Below are 18,119 nucleotides of genomic sequence, written 5' to 3'. Positions count from 1 at the left end.
TCCTATGTGCAATTCACGTTACAGCATAACCACACCTTTTCCTCTATTGATAATGATATCTTTTAATAAGTTTCTGATTTACACGTTTCATAATCTCACACTGCTGTATTTTATATTTTAACACTTCTTTCTTAGCAAATAAGGCTTGCTTTTAATAGATTCTTTCAAATTTTCATGTGGTTATGGCTCTTGTAAAAAATTATCCTTTCTACACTAAACATTATTGATGAAAATTCTACCTGTGCGGTTTTATAGAATGACTTAGACATTTTCTTTCTGATGATATAAGTTTGTGCTTTACCTCGGATGCTTCTTTCTGCCTCTAAATCATCAGAAAAGTTTCTCATATGAAGAGGGTAACATCAGAATTCCACACAAATGACATTCAGTGTTTGCTTCATATTAGGTACTGAAAGTGGTGATATTGACTATATAATACATTATTACATTGAAGAAAATAAAACTAGCATCTAGGTGGGAAACTTAGGTGTAGACAGATATCTGTCAAATCAAAGAGGATTGAAGACGAAGAGCTAAAACAACTCATTTTTTTTAAAGAGGGAATTTCAACTTTCAAGAAAATGGTTTTCTGCATTATGTGAATTCCTAGGAAATCACTGATAGCTAGGAAATATATTGTCTTTGGAGGAGGACCCTTAAATTAATTCACAATATAATCTGTGGATTGAGAAAAAACCTTTCATTTAAATGACTCAATTTAATAAGCACATATCAAATGGAGGTGAATGAAAACTTTCATACACACACACACACACACACACACACACACACACAAAGCTAATTCTATAGTTAGTCATACTGTGAGCTGACATAGGAGTGAGTCACCTGTTACCACAAAGGGTTTCCAAGATTCTCAGGAGATGTTTGGTTGATTTATTCTTCCCCAATCTCCTCTCCTTGAGATTCAGATCCTGTGTAGTGTGATTGGTGGATTTGAGAAATTAAAAGTATTTTAGTCCTACTTCCCCTAACTGGGACAAAAATACCTGACACTCACTACTAAGGAGGAGAGTTTTGTTTATCTTACTGTTTCAAGTGGGTTCAGTCCATAGTCAGCTGGCCCCCCCAGGCAAGAACATCACAGCTGCAGGACCAGGGGGAGGAGAACTCTTCAAACCCTCATAGCTGAGGAGCAGACCAGGTAACAGTGCCAAGGAGGAAGTGGGGAGGGACCAGATGCAGCACTCAAGACACACACAGAAGTGTGCACCACATTTAGAAAAACGAAATTTAATGACCACATTCTACCCTTTGTCCACTTAATATCTAAACACATCTTTAAAGCACCCTTAATCTCCAAATAAACACAGTGACAAGTGAACAATTCTGCCACGCTTGTTACTACAATCATATGCACAACTAAGAAGGCAGTAATCCCTTTTCACAAATCTCAGCAGATGCAGCATTTTTCAAAAACCAAGATCTTGTCTCTTATTATACTCAGGGAAAGTCTTAGTTGTGAACCTCAGTAAAAATCAAGAACAAGTTAAGTAAACTCAAGGTACAATGACACAGTGTAAACATTCTCATTTCAAATGAAAGGAATCCCAAGGCAGAAAAGAATTGGACCAAAGCAACTCCAACAGCCAGCAGGGTAAACACTGAGCCTTGTTGTTATGTTCCCAGCATTCAGTGTTCATGGTAGGGAAATCTGAGTTTCAGAGGGCTTAGGTGGTCCCAATTTTGACACAAATTTTCTGTATTAGTCACTTATCTGTCATTAAGACACAATGTCAGACATCGAGAATTTAAAGAAAGGTTCAGTTCAGCTCAAGTTTTCAGGGGGTACTGTCCATGGTCAGCTGGCTCTACAATGGAACCATCATGGTGGAAGGGTGTGGTGGAAGAATGCTGCTTAATTCATGGTGCCCAGGAAGGACACCAAGCAAAGAGAGATGAATCATAAAAAGGCCAGGGAGCAGTTAGAGTCCTCAATTCCACCATGCTATGACCCACTGAGATCTAATTAGATGTGTGCTTGACTCGTGCCCTAGGCAACTCTCAAGCCAATCCAGATGATGTAGTGAAGCTTTTCCACCACAGAAATGGTTTCACATTCATAATCATCCTTACAAATGCTGATTTGTGAACTTCGTGGTGGAGGTCGCAGAACCTTGGATAGCTCTGCCTATATCTCTGTGAAGAGTTCTGGTTTGGGTTCTGTCTCTCTGCCTTAAGCATCTTATGATGTTGCCAAGGAAAGCACAAGTGATGTCATCTATCATGATGCACTCTGAGACATGTGATCAGGACTGGTGGAAATCCTGGCTTACCACACTCCCGTGGTGTTGGACAGAGAAAAGTTTTCAATATTCCTCTGTAGATAGACTCATACTGCTGACTCGACTACATCTTCATTTAAGGTTATTCTTATATCTTCATGTAGGTTTATTCTTCCCTCAAAAATCATTATGGAAGGCTTCATGAATGACATATATTATTTGAGAACCAGGGAACTCTACCATTCCTGCTAAAAATGTGGGGAATTTCGATATTGTACTGTCATTTGCCACTTAAAGATAAAGTGAGAAATGAGGTGTCTGGAGATTTTGTTATTGTGTGGGTTCAAGCACAACTAAGAAGGCTATAATACAACCTACCGAGGTCCTGAGTCATGTGGAACATGTCGAATCTACCTGTGCCCTGGCAACAATCCACTGGACACCAACCCCTGCTCCTCTGTACAGCTACCTGGTTCCACACTACAAAGACACAGCGGACACCAGATCAACAGACCATGGTACTGAGTCCCGTTGCTCCTGGCCCAGAGGTAGGGGCTTCTGAGCCACCGTCCCACTGCTCCTGGTCCAGAGAAAGGGGCTTCCCAGCCACCATACCTCCCGCTGCTCCCAGCCCAGAAGAAAGGGCTTCTGGGCCACCTTCTGTCCCACCACTCCTGGCCCAGAGGAAGGGGCTTCTGGGCAACCATCCCTTCCACTACTCCTGGCCCAGAGGTAGGGGCTTCTGAGCCACCATCCCACTGCTCCTGGACCAGAGGAAAGGGCTTCCCGGCCACCATCCCTCTCACTGCTCTCAGCTCAAAGGAAAGGGCTTTTGGGCCACCATCCTTACCGCTGCTCCCGGCCCCTGTCCCACCTCTCCCAGCTCAGAGGAGGTAATCCGTGCAGGTGCCAAAAGCCCTCCCTCCAGGTGAAATGAGAAAACATATAAAGAAGTCTCAAAAAAAGACTTCCAGATCACCTATAGCAACCCCAAAGGGAAATGAGATGGAACACTCTGATACTCAACCACCTGGACCCACTGAACTGGCAACAAAAGGGGATCTGGAAAAAATGAAATCAGAAACAATTTCTCAGATAACAGGAGAAATTGTGCCCCTAGTGCAAGGCATGATTAATAAATCTAGAGAGGTGCTCAGGAACACAATGGAATCCCAACATAGGAAAAAAATGGAATCCATAAAACAGATTCAAATAGATTTCCAGGGCATGAAAAACTCCATTGAAAGTCTACACAGCAGAATGAGCCAATGTGAGGACAGAATTTCAGATATAGAAGATAAGATTGCAATTAGTGACCAGGAAAAGAAAAATTGCTTCAAAATTATAAGGAAACATGAGAAATCAATCCAGCAGCTGCTAGATGATGCAAAGAAGAATAACATAAGACTGATTGGAGTCAATGAAGAAACAGGAGAGAGTGGAGATGACATAAAAAATTTCATCACAGAAATAATGACAGAAAGCTTCCCAAGCAGGGGGAAAGAGTTTGACATACAGATAAGTGAGGCATATAGGACTCCAAATAGCCTTGATCAAAAAAAAATCTACACATAGGCATATAATTGTAAAGATTCCAGAAACACAACAGAAGAACAAAGTTCTCCAAGCAGTCAGAGAAAAGAAACAAATCACACACAAAGGAAAGCCCATCAGAATCACAGCAGACTTCTCAACACAAACCATCAAGGCAAGGAGAGCTTGGAGTGACATATTCCAAGCCCTAAAAGAAAACAGCCTCCAACCCAGATTGATGGACCCTGCAAAACTATCTTCCTAAATGGATGGAGAAGTAAGATACTTTCATGACAAAGAGCACCTTTGGAACTTCGTGAATAACAAACCAGCACTCCAAAGAATTTTACACAATATCCCATGAACGGACATTGATGATCACAACCCCAGGAAGCAAAGCAGAATGAACCCATCTGGCATGACAAGAAATTAAATGGAAAGGGGGAGGACCCAACATAAAGAAAAAGTGACGGCAATGAGAAGTCAATAGGTTTCAATTATAACCATCAATGTTAATGGTCTCAATTCACCAATCAAAAGAAATAGACTGGCAGAATGGGTCAAGAAGCAAAGTCCAACAATATGCTGCTTACAAGAAATACACTTCATTCAAAAGGAAACTCATTGACTGAAAGTTAAAGGGTGGAAAACAATACTCCATGCGATGAGAACCCTAAAAAAAGCAGGAGTAGCTATCCTCTTGGCAGATCAAGTACATTTCAAACCAACACTGATTAAGAGAGATGAAGAAGGACACTACAACCTTTTAAAGGGAACAATCAAAGGGGAAGAGATGACAATCATAAATATCTATGCATCAAACACTAATGCACCCAACGATATAAAACAAATACTAACGGACATGAAAAGGCATATATGCAGTCATACGGCTGTAGTGGGAGACCTCAACACCCCATTGTCACAAATAGATCAACTAGACAAAAAATAAGTAATGAAATACTAAAACTCAATTGAACTCTTGAACAAATGAACTTAACAGATGTTTACAGAGTCTTCCACCCCACAAAATCAGAATACACATTCTTCTCAGCTGCACATGGGTCATTCTCCAAAAGAGACCACATACTCGTGCATAGAACATGGTTAAGTAAGTGCAAAGGAATTGAAGTTTTCCCCTGTATATTATCAGACCATACTGCAATGAAATTGGAGATCCACAGCAAAAGAAACTGGAAAAATTTCATAAACACGTGCAAATTGAACAACACACTTCTGAATAATCAATGGGTCACAGAATAAATTAAAGAAGAAATCAGACAGTTTCTCCAATTAAATGACAATGACAATACAACATATTGGAATCTATGGGACACAATGAAAGCAGTCTTATGAGGGAAATTCATTGCAGTGAATACACCTATTAGGAAAACAGAACGAGCCCAATGAAACAACCTGATGCTGAACCTCAAGCTTTTAGAAAAAGAAGAACAGGACAACCCCAAAGCTCATAAAAGGGAGGAAATTATAAAGATCAGAGGAGAGATCAATGCAATGGAGACTAAGAGAATGATACAAAAAAATCAATGAAGCCAAGAGTTGGTTCTTCGAAAGAATCAAAAAAAAATGACAAACCCTTAGCCAACCTTTTCAGAAAAAGGAAAGAAAAGACCCAAATCCATGCAATTAGGAATGAAAAGGGTGAAATTACAACAGACTCAGCAGAAATCCAGAGGATCATCAATACCTACTTTCAGAACCCATACGCCAATAAGATGGACAACACAGAAGAAATGGACAGCTTTCTAGATACATATGAATTACCAAAGTTGAATGAAGAAGACCTAAAAATTCTAAACCCAATATCAACCAATGAAATTGAAAATGTAATTAAAAACTTATCAGCTAAGAAAGGCACGGGCCCTGATGGGTTCACTGCTGAATTCTACAAGACATTTAGAGAGGAACTGCTGCCACTACTGTTTAAACTCTTAAGTGAAATTGAAAGGGAAGCAATACTCCCAAATTCATTCCTGGAAGCAAGCATCACCTTGATCCCCAAAGCAAAGAATGATCCAACTGAAAAGGAGAACTATAGGCCAATCTCACTAATGAACATAGATGCAAAAATCCTTAGTAAGATAATGGCAAATAGAATGCAGAAGATCATCAAGGAGATCATTCACCCTGATCAAGTGGGATTCATCCCAGGGATGCAGGGATAGTTAAATATACACAAATTGATCAATGTAATACACTATATCAATAGAGCCAAGGACAGAAACCATATGATTATCTCCATAGACACAGAAAAAGCATTTGACAAAATCCAACATGCATTTATGATAAAAACCCTACAAAAAATTGGAATAGATTATCTCTACCTCAAACTGATAGAAGCCATCTATGAAAACCCAACAGCCAATATCATACTAAATGGTCAAAAACTGAAATCCTTCACACTAAAATCAGGAACAAGACAAGGATGTCCACTATCACCACTCTTGTTCAATATAGTTCTGGAAATATTAGCCACAGCAATTAGACAAGAGAAAGAAATAAAAGGAATAAAGATAGGTAATGAAGAAGTCTAATTGTCACTATTTGCAGATGACATGATACTCTATATAGAAGACCCCAAGAACTCCACCAGAAGTCTTCTAGACTTAATAACCAAATTCAGTCAAGTAGCTGGTTACAAGGTCAACACACAAAAATCAATAGCTTTCCTCTACATGAATGACAGACTCACTGAGAGAGAAATAGGGCAAATAAATTCCTTTCACAATAGGATCCAAAAAACCGAAATACCTAGGAATCAATCTAACCAAAGAAATCAAAGACCTCTTCTCTGAAAATCTATGACACTCTGAAAAGAGAGATTGAAGATGATATCAGAAAATGGACAGACATCCCCTGCTCCTGGGTAGGAAGGATTAATATAGTGAAAATGGCCATACTTCCAAAACTGTTATAGAGATTTAATGCAATTCCAATTGAGATCCCAGCAGCATACTTCATGGACCTTGAGAAAACAATCCAAAAATTTATTTGGAACAAGAAGAGACCCAGAATAGCAAAAGCAATTCTAGGTAACAGAGACATGGCAGGGGGTATCACAATCCCCAACCTGCAACTATACTACAGAGCTACTGTGATAAAAACAGCATGGTACTGGCAAAGAAACAGACCTGAGGACCAGTGGAACAGATTAGAAGATGCAGAAACATCTCCAGACACACTCAGCCATCTCATCTTCGATAAAGGAGCCAAACACCCTCACTGAGGAAAGATAGCCTCTTTAATAAATGGTGCTGGAAAAATTGGGCTTCAACTTGCCAAAGATTAAAACTAGACCTATATCTCTCACCATGCACTAAACTAAAATCAAAATGGATTAAAGATCTAAATATTAAAATAGAAACTCTAAACCAGTTGGAACAGAGGTTAGGTAGAACCCTTGAAGACATTGGTGTAGGAAAAGATTTTATGAACAAAACTTCAGTTGCCTGTGAACTAGCACAGTCAACAAGTGCGATCTCTTCTTATTGAAAGGCTTCTGCACAGCAAGAGAAACCACCAGCAGTGTGAAGAGACAACCCACAATGTGGGAAAAAATCTTCACCTGCTCTTCCTCAGACAAAGATCTGCTACCTCAAGTCTATAAAGAACTTCAAAAGATCAGACCTCCCAAATTGAAAGACCCAATCCAAAAATGGGCATCTGAAATAAACAGACATTTCTCAGACAAAAAAATAGAAATAGCAAATAAATACATGAAAAAATGTTCAACATCACTGGTCATTCGAGAGATGCAAATGAAAACAATGCTGAGATTCTACCTTACTCCAGAAAGAATGGCTGCTATCATGAAATGAACCGATAACAAATGCTGGCGGGGCTGTGGGGAAAGAGGAACCCTGCTCCACTGCTGGTGGGAGTGTAGACTGGTGCAACCACTGTGGAAATCAGTATGGAGATACCTCAAAGAACTAGGACTGGAAGTCCCATTTGATCCTGCTATTCCACTGCTGGGGATCTTCCCCAAAGAATTAAAAGAGTCATACCACAGTGATATATGTGTGCCCAGGTTCATAGCAGCACCGTTTGTGATAGCTAAAACTTGGAAACAGCCCAAATGCCCATCAACTGGAGACTGGATAAAGAAAATGTGGGTTTTTTAAAAAAATGGAGTACTCCTCAGCCATAAAAAATGAGAAATTAGAGACATTCATAGCTAAGTGGATGCACATTGAGCCAATACTCTTAAGTGAAATAAATAGGACACACATGAATAAATTCCAAATAGTTTCTCTGGTGTGAGAAACTGAAAGTGTAAATAAGGACTAAAATGTATAATAGGTAATGTGAAATAGGAAGAAAAGGGGCAAAGGGGAAGGAAGTGGGAGGGCTAGGGGAAAGAATAGAAGGGAATGGGATTAATATGAGAAAATGGAAAAATAGGAACAAAATCTTTGTAAATAATGAGGACTGGAGGGGTTGAAGGGAGGGCTGGGCAAGGGTGAAAAGTGAGAACCAAGAGAGACTATGTAAAGGTGCAAATTTCCAATGATGAATGTCATTATATTGTATACCTAAAATGTACCAATGATTAGGATGAATAATCGATAATGTGAAATAGGAAGAAAAAGTCCAAAGGGGTAGGCGTAGTGGGTGGGTCAGGGGAAAGGAAAGAAGGGAAAGGAAAAATGATGAGAAATAGAAAAATTGGAAATAAAGTCTTTGTAAACAGGGAAGAGTGGAGAGGGTGAAGGGAGGGCTAGGAATGAGGAAAAAATAAGAATCAAGATGCATTATGTAAAGATATAATTCCCAATGGGAAATGTAATTGTGTTATATACTTACAATGTACCAATAAAAGAATTTAGTAAAGTGTAAAAAAGAGGGCTATAATATCACAAAGAGCTTTAATCATAAAGGACCCCTCATCTATATGGGGTCTGGCTTTAAGTGAAATGTCAACATCCAGGGCATGGTTGTATATGATGGAAAAAAATTGCAATCTTATGGTTTAACAATAAAAAATAAAGAAAAATACTCTGATGGTCAAAATATGACAGTGTAAGGGAATTCTACAGAATATTCCATTTTCATTAGTTTGATTGTTCATTTATTTTATCAAGCTTCATTAAGGAAAATAAAGTTTTTAATATTAACTTAAGAAGTATAGCTATCATCTGAGAAGATTCAATACAGAAGTCAAAAATTTAGCACAAAGTATACACAGAAAGACGGAGGGGCTGGGTTTGACCATCAAAAAGGATTCCTATTAAAAGGGTCAGCATTTCAATGTTACTAAAGAATGTCAATCTTATAAGAGAGCTCGGGTTAAACTATTAACAGTTCGATACTGATGGTATCAGCAAAGTTATTGTTATCTATCTGACACAAAGAAAATGATTTATCATTTTCCCATTTATTTTCCATTACATTGGTCAATTTGTGTCCTTAACTTGACTTGATCATGTATTGATTTCAAGATTTTATAAACACTATCATATGATAGATCACAACAGAGTAAAAATTTAAAAAAAAAAAAAAAACAGGTTTGCCAGGATCCAGGTTTTTGGTTTTGTTTTTCAAATTTTGTAGTGATCCCAGGCAGGATTATTTAACACTAGCATTTTTTTTTTTTTGAGCTGAGATGACACACAGTATATAAAAGCTAGATTAGTATTTTTTCTGAGTGGAAATAGCTCCTTAGCTCCTTCAGGTTTTCGCTCATTAAAAGAGGATGAGTTCTGGGTAATGTTCTGTGACAAATGACAGACAATATGCCCTGCCTTGAAACCCTGAAGGTGTGGGTCCAATGCATGTAAGGGATGAAGAGCATGTGTGGAGCATTAACAAGAAACAGCACCCAGAGTTTCTCTGCTAGTGTTTACACACAGACTAACTGTTACTGTCAGAGACCTGAACATTCTTGTATACATTTATTTGAGAGAGGAACTCTGTCACATCAGAATACAGTATCTGTCTCGAGTCAAGAATTTGCTTTATGGTATATGGATAGAATTTTACATGTAAATATTTGTTGTCCAACACGGGACAGAAAATGTGAGTGCAGCTTTGTTGAAAGCATGGAAAGCCAGTGTGTGTGTGTGTGTGTGTGTGACAGAGAGAGAGAGAGAGAGAGAGAGAGAGAGAGAGAGATGGAGACAGGGAGAGATAGAGACAAAGACAGAGAAAGATGAGGGAGAGAGAGGGAGAATTTGACAGAGAGAGAGAGTTTTGGATTATCATGAAAAGTGTGACCTTTAAATAATTTTAATTTCTTAAAAGGATTCAAAATATATGCCAAAACACATTATGGCAAGTTTTGAATTTATTATTCCAAAACCATAAATGCAAGCCAATACAGCTCAAAGGATTCAGAAATTCTTCCGCTTCCTCCTCCTCCTTCCTCGGATTTGTTGTCTGTTTATAAAATGTCAAAAAGGGGCTGGAAGATCCAGGTTCTCTTTCATAAGGACACTGATCTCTTCCATGAGGCACCGCCTTAATGACTGCATCGCTTTTCAGAACCATTCGGTATCATCACCGTGGGGGTAAAGTTATTACCATGAGAAACTTGTGGGATACACAGCATTAAATCCATTGTACTTGTCAAAGGGTTAATATAATGCATGACTGTGTTAGTCTGTGGTCCACCATATGCAATCCCACAGCCTGGGTAGCTGACAGACAGCAGAGCTTGGTGTTCAGTCCTGGAGGCTGAGGTCCAAGGTCCAGGCGTGGGAGTGCCTGTGTCTGGTGAGGCTGCTTCCCGGGTCACAGGTGGCGCCTTCTCGCTGTGTCCTCACCTGGTGGAAGGCTGGGAGCTCTCAGGCTTCTGTGAGGAGGACGCGGATCCCATCCATGAGACTCTACCCTCAGGACCTCAGCACCTCCCAGAGCTCCAGTCCTGACACCACTGCCTTGCGGGTAGCATTTCCATGTAATTTCTAGGAGATATAGATATTGAGATATTTTTACTCTGCAATATTTTAAATAGTGTCTCCAAGAGCAAAGAGCATTGGGTTACCTAGAAATTGCACAACCTATGCCAAATTAAGAATTAGGAGTTTCAAATATGAAGATTGAGTCTCGTTATATTTAGTGAAATCTCTGGTTCTTAATTTTAAGAATTGTTTCATTTCAGAAGAAAGGCTAATGTCATACCATATTATACTATATCATAATCTATTATATTATGGTCCTGCATGTATGTGTGAATATAGGAATGATAATATAAAAGTGTTGGGTGATGTTAGATTAATGGCTTTAAACTCAAATTTTCAAAATATATGCTTGAATCATAAGATTGAAATTACCCATTGATACACACATTAGACTACGTCTTCAACATTTGAATTAATATACAGACAAATAACAAAATTAAATGATCTTGTTCACAGCAGGCACTTTTTAAACATTTTCTGTGCTCCTCTTTCATTTTTAAATTTTATTTCTCTTCCAAATAAGATTTTACTCTTGTTTTTTAAAAATATTATTTGTTACAAAATCATTACATAACCTACTTCAGGTAAATCACCCAAAAGAACACAAAGCAGGGCTTCACTCATCCAACCTAATCTTTTTTAAAATGACTATGCTCTTTTTAAAATTTGAATAATTTCAACAAAAATTTAAATTTAAATAATATTTGAATTTAAATGATAATTTAAATGTGAATAATTTAAATAATTTGAACATTTGAAGGTTACAAATTTACATGTTAAAAGAGGTATAAAAACATCTCAGTGTATGTACTCTCTGTGTATGATATTTATCTGATCTGAGAATTATGTATGATTTATGCTCACAGCCAGGTTCCTGTGTGATCTCTGAGAGAAATTCCTGAGTCATTACTTTTTTCATTTGGTGTACTTGATCTGCATTGTTTGTCAATTCTGTCTTTTTCTAATATTCTAGAAAATGTCAATAAGGACACACTTCACATATAGCTGTAACCACTCTAGATGGCCTCAGGAATGTCCTCTATCACTTACATTTGATTGCAAAAATAAAGCAGAAATCAAACAAAAGATTGACATGCCGATACAGAATCTTGAATATAAGCCTTTTGAGGAAAATCTTTTTAAAGTCAAATTTACAGTGGGCACACCCTAAGGAGTGCATACAAAGCAATGTTAAATGATTGTGCTTACAATTTTCTTTAGTTTTTACTTTTGTTTTTTTTTGGGGGGGGTGCTGTGGATGGCACTGAGCTTGATCCTTCATGCTTTGTTTATTTTTTATTTTGAGAAGATTACACTAAGTTGACCAAAATGAGGTTGAACATGGCATCCTTCTGCCTGGATCTTGTAAAGTGATGGGCTGACAGGTGTCTGCCACCATGCCTAGCAGTAATTCTGTACCTTATCTTATCATACAAAATTTAACATCTGTAGAGAGACATAAAACAGCAATAATGGTCCTTCATTTGGGGTTGATCCACTGGTCCTGGGGCTGCTCATTTTCAAGGACAAACCATGCATTGAAATTTCACTTCACGTCCATGTAAAACTCACTTTTGACTGAAAGAACTGAGATGAAATTTCAGTTCCAGCTCAGGGAGAAACAGATAGACCAGACCCTAGGTGCCCTATCTTCTTTCTAATCTTGCTTCTGGTTTCTTTTCCTCCCGGGATTTCTCCAACACCCTGAATGCTCATCTTCATGCCAGCATTAGGAAAAATCACAAAAATGGCTCAACACCTTCAGGTATTGGGGAAAGAATCTCTAACACAAAATATGGAGAACAGTATGAGTTACGGTGGACCTCAAGCATAGATCCTAATCCTTGTTCTGCTAAAACACATAGCAATATGGAACATCCCGACCTCCAAAATCTATACAATCTTTATATAGGCCCAGCTCCCTAATAAGGACCAAATTCTTTTTGATAAATGAGTCTGGTGTCTTCATTCCTAAATGTAGCAGGTTTTCTGAGATCCTGTTTCTAAGACGGCTAGGCTGTATTTCTTCAATCACTATTACTGAGTCTGCTGCATAGATACAAGTGAGTTTGAGTATTGTAGGATACACAGCAGCACCGTTGGCATTTATTCAGTGGATATGGGGAGCATTTATTCCCAGCTATTACAACCAAAACTGTCTCCTGAAGATGTCAAGTATATCTGGGGGTAAAATAGCCACCTATGGTTATGTACTATTCTTGAGTCATTGAAGTCTGGTCAAACCTTGAAAATACTCCTCCTTGTGAAGCCTCTAGGCTCCTAAGTCTAATTCTCTGTGTAACCCATGGAGCCCCTTGGAGCATTCATTTGTGCAGCCTGAAATGTCTTAGAACACTAAAACTCTGTCTAGGTTTGCTAGTGTTGAGAATCATATTGCTAAAATTTTATATCCTCATCACGAAAAAATATTCTGAATCAGAAGAATGAGAACTTGCCAACCACAGAATCCAGGGTTAGAGAACAGACATGGTGTCAACAAAATCAAGTTAAAGACCCAGGAGCTTGAGTCATGCATAAAGAAATTGTGCAAAAATCTTCAACTGCACATGAAGGCTGAAAATCATAGACAGTGAGATACAGAAGAGTTAGAGGTCACATGATATTAATCAACAGTAGACCAGGGAGAGAGGGGAAGTAGTTTTTAGACCAGTGTCTATTTCCCATACAGTGTTGAGCTCTTTGCTACTCCAAGATGCTTTGGAAGAATTTTTCCTGTTTCTAGATCTTGCATCAGCACAGGGACAGTATTGGCTGGATTTCAGGAAAAGACACTTGCACGGTTTTTAATATCTCTTCAATCTGTGAGCAATAATAGAATCCAATCAGTGGAAATCATTAAAGATTTCCTGAAACATAGAGGAATAAAGTGTTGTTTTCTAATCCCTTCTGCCTGTTGGTTAGAGAGATTTTATTTATTTTATTTAAAAATCTCCAACAAAGGAAAACAAAACAAAACACCGTGTTCTCTAAAGTACTCCACAGTTTTTGGCAGGAAATCACCCTCCTAATTTTTATGCAGGGGATGGAAAGCTGACTTGATTTGAAGCCTTCCAGCATCTGCAGAATTTTCAGAGAACTCAAAATGAAGAGTGGGTTGGAAGATAGTGCCCATGATAGGAACTAGGAATACATGGAGGTTGTCTTAGGTAAAAACACCCTCAATATTCGGAAAGCATCTTTGCAGGATATCCAAGGCATTTCTATTAAAATCCCTTTTCTCTGAATTCATATTTTCTGGGCTTCATCAGGATGGCTTGGGAAAAAAATAATTGATAAGTGTAAATAAGGATTGAAATGTATAATTGATAATGTGAAATAGGAAGAAAAGGTCTAAAGGGAAAGGGGAAGTGGGAGGGGTAGGGGAAAGGAAAGAAGGGAAAACAAAAAAATATGAGAAAAGGAAAAAATGGAAACAAAGTCTTTATAAATAGGGAAGGGTGCAGGGGTGAAGGGAGAGCAGGGGAATGGGGAAATAATAGGAATCAAGATACATCATGTAAAGGTACACGATCCCAATGATGAATGTAACTGTATTGTACACCTAAAATGTACCAATAAACTTAATTAAAAAATAATTGACTAGGAAATTTTGCAATTTATTAGGAAATATTGTAGTATCACTGTAAAAAGGCTTTTATTTGGGCTCAAAACCAGATTATGAAGGCATTGTATTTGTGCATGCATGTATGTGCATGAAACAGAAACAAAATTACATATGTAGTTTTGTGTATATATAATATATATATCTAGGTGCAGACAATAACATATAGTAATAATATTAATATAGAGTTGTATCTATGGACTTGTGTACATATATTCTATTTCTACATATTATCCTTAGATTATCTCTATATAATGCATATATTTATATTATATTTATACATTATATCTAATTATGTAGACATAATATCTAATTATATGTCTCTTTATATTATATACTAATATATAATATCTAGTCTATATATATATATAACAAGAATATAAGACACATACTGTCATAATTAGTGCACTATTCCATCTCTATCTAAAAGTATCTTTCCAGGGAATAGATAGCATACATGAAATAATTTTATATTTGCAATTATTTATTAGATAGAAGAGTCAAAGTATTTGGTAACACATTGCCAATATTTTTTGTTCAATTTTACCTCAGATAAAGGGGAAAACTTCTGCCTTTGTTACAGATGCAGGAATGACTGGTTTTGAAAGTGTTTAATAAATGTTCTATTGGAATGCAACTGGGCAGCATAACTGTAGTCTTGAGTGATCAGACCAAATTTTGAACTCTGAACAGTTTCGTATCAAAGTAGATTTTATTATCATTCGTGAAACAGGGGCACATACTCTGTCAAAGTGAGCAAGTCCTGAAGAAACCAAGGTTCTTTGTTCTCAATTCATGAAATGTTTATTATTACTCTGGCATAGAGAGAGAGAGAGAGAGAGAGAGAGAGAGAGAGAGAGAGAGAGATCATTCAGCCATAAGAAGAATGAAAATGAAATTTTGTCATTTACAGGGAAGTGGATGTATCTGTATATGATCATGTTAAGCAAAATAAGACAAGCTCAGAAAGACAAATAATACATGTTTTCCCTACCATATGGAATCTAAAAAAGTAGAAAATAGAAGGGAAGAGTGTTATTAGACAAGAAGCAAGAGGAAGAAAATGAGGTGAAGGGAAAGGGACCATAGGAGACAGTAATAGGGGAGGCTGATGTGATTAAAATATATTATATGCATCGCAACACCCAAAGCCATAAAATGGGGTTGAGGGATGAGCGGGAGTAAAAGTGATTAAAATATATTACATGCATGTTAAAATCTGACAAAGTGAAACTCGGTAATCTATGTTACAAATATGCACTGGTAAAAAGAAAAGATGTACAGAAAGACTACCCAAATTAAAACATTTTTAATGTAATGTGGTGACAATGCAAACATTCTGCTAGGGACTAAGGAAGATTAGACATAAAAGCATGACCTATTCATGGATGGTTTGTAAAGCCAGTTTAGCTGTGGAAGTATTTCATGTAAAGATGGGGGCCATGGTAGCCTTGTTATGAACTGGTTCACTTGAGTCCACTCAGGTTTTTACAGGGAAGTTAAAGATATATGAGAATTTGGACTTTTTGTGTGCATGTGCAGTAGTGGATCAAAGAAGAGAAATTCTGAACTGTTTAGTAGGGAATGAACCAAGAAAAGGTGGAAAACTTAGTTGAGGGTTTGAAAGGGACAGAGGAAACTCAGGAGTAATGCCGACTTATAGAAGGAGAAAGAGAGATGGAGTGTGCCATGTTGGTGGGGCTTATTAGGTTTGATGGTCTAAGAGAGCAAGGTTTGAACTTCAGTCAACTGTTCCTCATCTGAGAGGGCATCGTTGAACCTGAGATGGAAAAAATACACTGATTATGTTTTCATTCCTAGCTGTTAGCCTTAGGCAAGCTAATTGTGTGTGTGTGTGTGTGACCTGAAATATGGGATGCAATGCCTTGAACATCATTTATCCCGGGGGATACTCATGTCGGAGTTTAATCACCATTTTGTTGTGTTAAATGAGTAGAAACTATTTCCAGGGTTTTGAATTAAAGTCTTTGGGAAGACACTATAATAAGTTGAGTTCATGAGGGCGGGGCCTGTAGGATTGGTCATTAAGCATTTAAAGAAAAGGGAGAGTGGAAATGCACACACACAGACTAATACCGAACATTAATGATAGCACTTGTGCAGGAAGGCATAGACAGCACATCAGTTTATGCGCATCTTATGCAAAGCTTGACTATCTTCTGACCAACCTGCAATGATCATCCAGTCCTCTTGGCGCTGAATTTCATGGGGAATGAGGCCAAGAGCATCTGAGGGACCATGATTTTTCCTTGGCTTGGGATTTTGCCTACAGACAACCGTGTACCGCAAGCAAATGAATGCATCTCATTATGGCTTTGTTTCCTGGGTAATTTCTAAATTATAAATGTGAGTGGAATCAGGATGTTTGTAAGGGAGGAAAAGCAGCCGGGCAAATTCTAGAGTTAGTGAGGGAGGGATTTTCTATTGGGTCGGTAAAAGCCTAAGTTAAACAACACACAGAGGCAACGCCCCTGGGAAACGATGCTACTTATTTACGTTGTGTGCAAGGGAGGAAGAAGCAGTCCGGTGTAAGACACAGTTTGGGATATCTGTCAACACGACCCATGCATAGGGAAAAGGGGGCCAACATTTCACCTTTGGAGAGTTTAATCTCCAGGAGAATCTGTACCTCTGCCAAATGATGGAAGTACACATTGTATATTCGAAGGTCTTTTGTCAAGGCAAGAGAGGAAAGATCCAGGAGTGAAGCAATCTATGCCAAGGGATGTATATTTTTAAAAGATGAAAAGAAAATCTTCTGCTTAAGAGATTGAAAAGTACTTTTAGGAAGCACCATGAATTTGGGAATAAAAGTCAAGCTTGTGGTTCCTTTAAATTTTGGTTGAGATCGTCGCCACCATGAGGAGTGTCACCACCACTGCGACGAGGTTGGCTTTAATGCCGATGAGGCTTACAATATCATTAAAGAGTTGTGGGTGGGGTCTTAGGAGGTGAGGACTACAATCAGAACAACATCAACCAGTGGACTGCAAGCATAGTGGAGCAGTCGCTCACACATTTGGTTAAGCTGGGGAAAGCTGACAGGTATATTGCGATGTGTGCAGTGGTCCATCGGGGTGCATATGGCTCTCGCACAGCCAGCTCACGGTTTTGGGATACCGCATCTGATGGAACCCGAACCACGAACTGCATTGTCAACGTTTTTGCCATAGCAATTGTCCTGTGACCATCTAAAAATATTGGGCTAAAGCCGTTAACTTAAGAATTTGTCAGTGTATTCTTTCCAAAAAGAGTATCACTTACTTATTACTATGTTAGATGACAAGTGTTTAGTATATTTCAAAGCTATCAGCTAAACCTGACTATTGTAAGCAGGTAATCTCCTAGGATGGTAGCAGATTAACTCATATTTTATACAGCAGCATTAAAACAGGAAAAATTGAATATTAGCAAAAACTAAATGGAGAATATGGCACTACATAAAAATATAATCTTATATTTGTACCAGCTTTTCACTAACCTTATTATGTACCCAAGGAGATGGGAAAATCCATTCAGAAAATAAAACTATCTTTCAGCTAGAGAATTTACCAGGGATAAATGTTTGACTCAAAAGGCTGCACAGAAAAATGTGGACAAATGATAAGAATTAGCTAACACCTCTTGGATTTTTGTTTTATTTTTTCTCCTTCCTTAGTTGTGTATAGTATTTAGTGAAAAGTGTTTTTGTTCTTTTTCTATAACTAATGTTATAGTGGGAAGTATGATTAACTTTTTCAATTTTTCTGAAAACTGGTAAATGCATTTTTTTAAAAAAAT

At 38.0% G+C, this 18,119-nt stretch overlaps 1 pseudogene; it reads left to right on the top strand.

Moving 5' to 3' along the window:
* Positions 1-1,751: 1,751 nt before the first annotated feature.
* On the top strand, positions 1,752-17,526 carry LOC101702173 (dynein light chain Tctex-type 3 pseudogene; annotated as a pseudogene).
* The last annotated feature ends 593 nt before the right edge of the window (positions 17,527-18,119 follow it).

The sequence above is a fragment of the Heterocephalus glaber genome, unplaced genomic scaffold (genome assembly GCF_053883595.1).
Source record: "Heterocephalus glaber isolate CG9 unplaced genomic scaffold, H.glaber_assembly_v1.0 deba00001072, whole genome shotgun sequence".
Classification (NCBI taxonomy): Eukaryota; Metazoa; Chordata; class Mammalia; order Rodentia; family Bathyergidae; genus Heterocephalus; species Heterocephalus glaber.
Note: the sequence above shows the minus strand (reverse complement) of the source record. Positions and strands in the feature narration are given on the sequence as shown.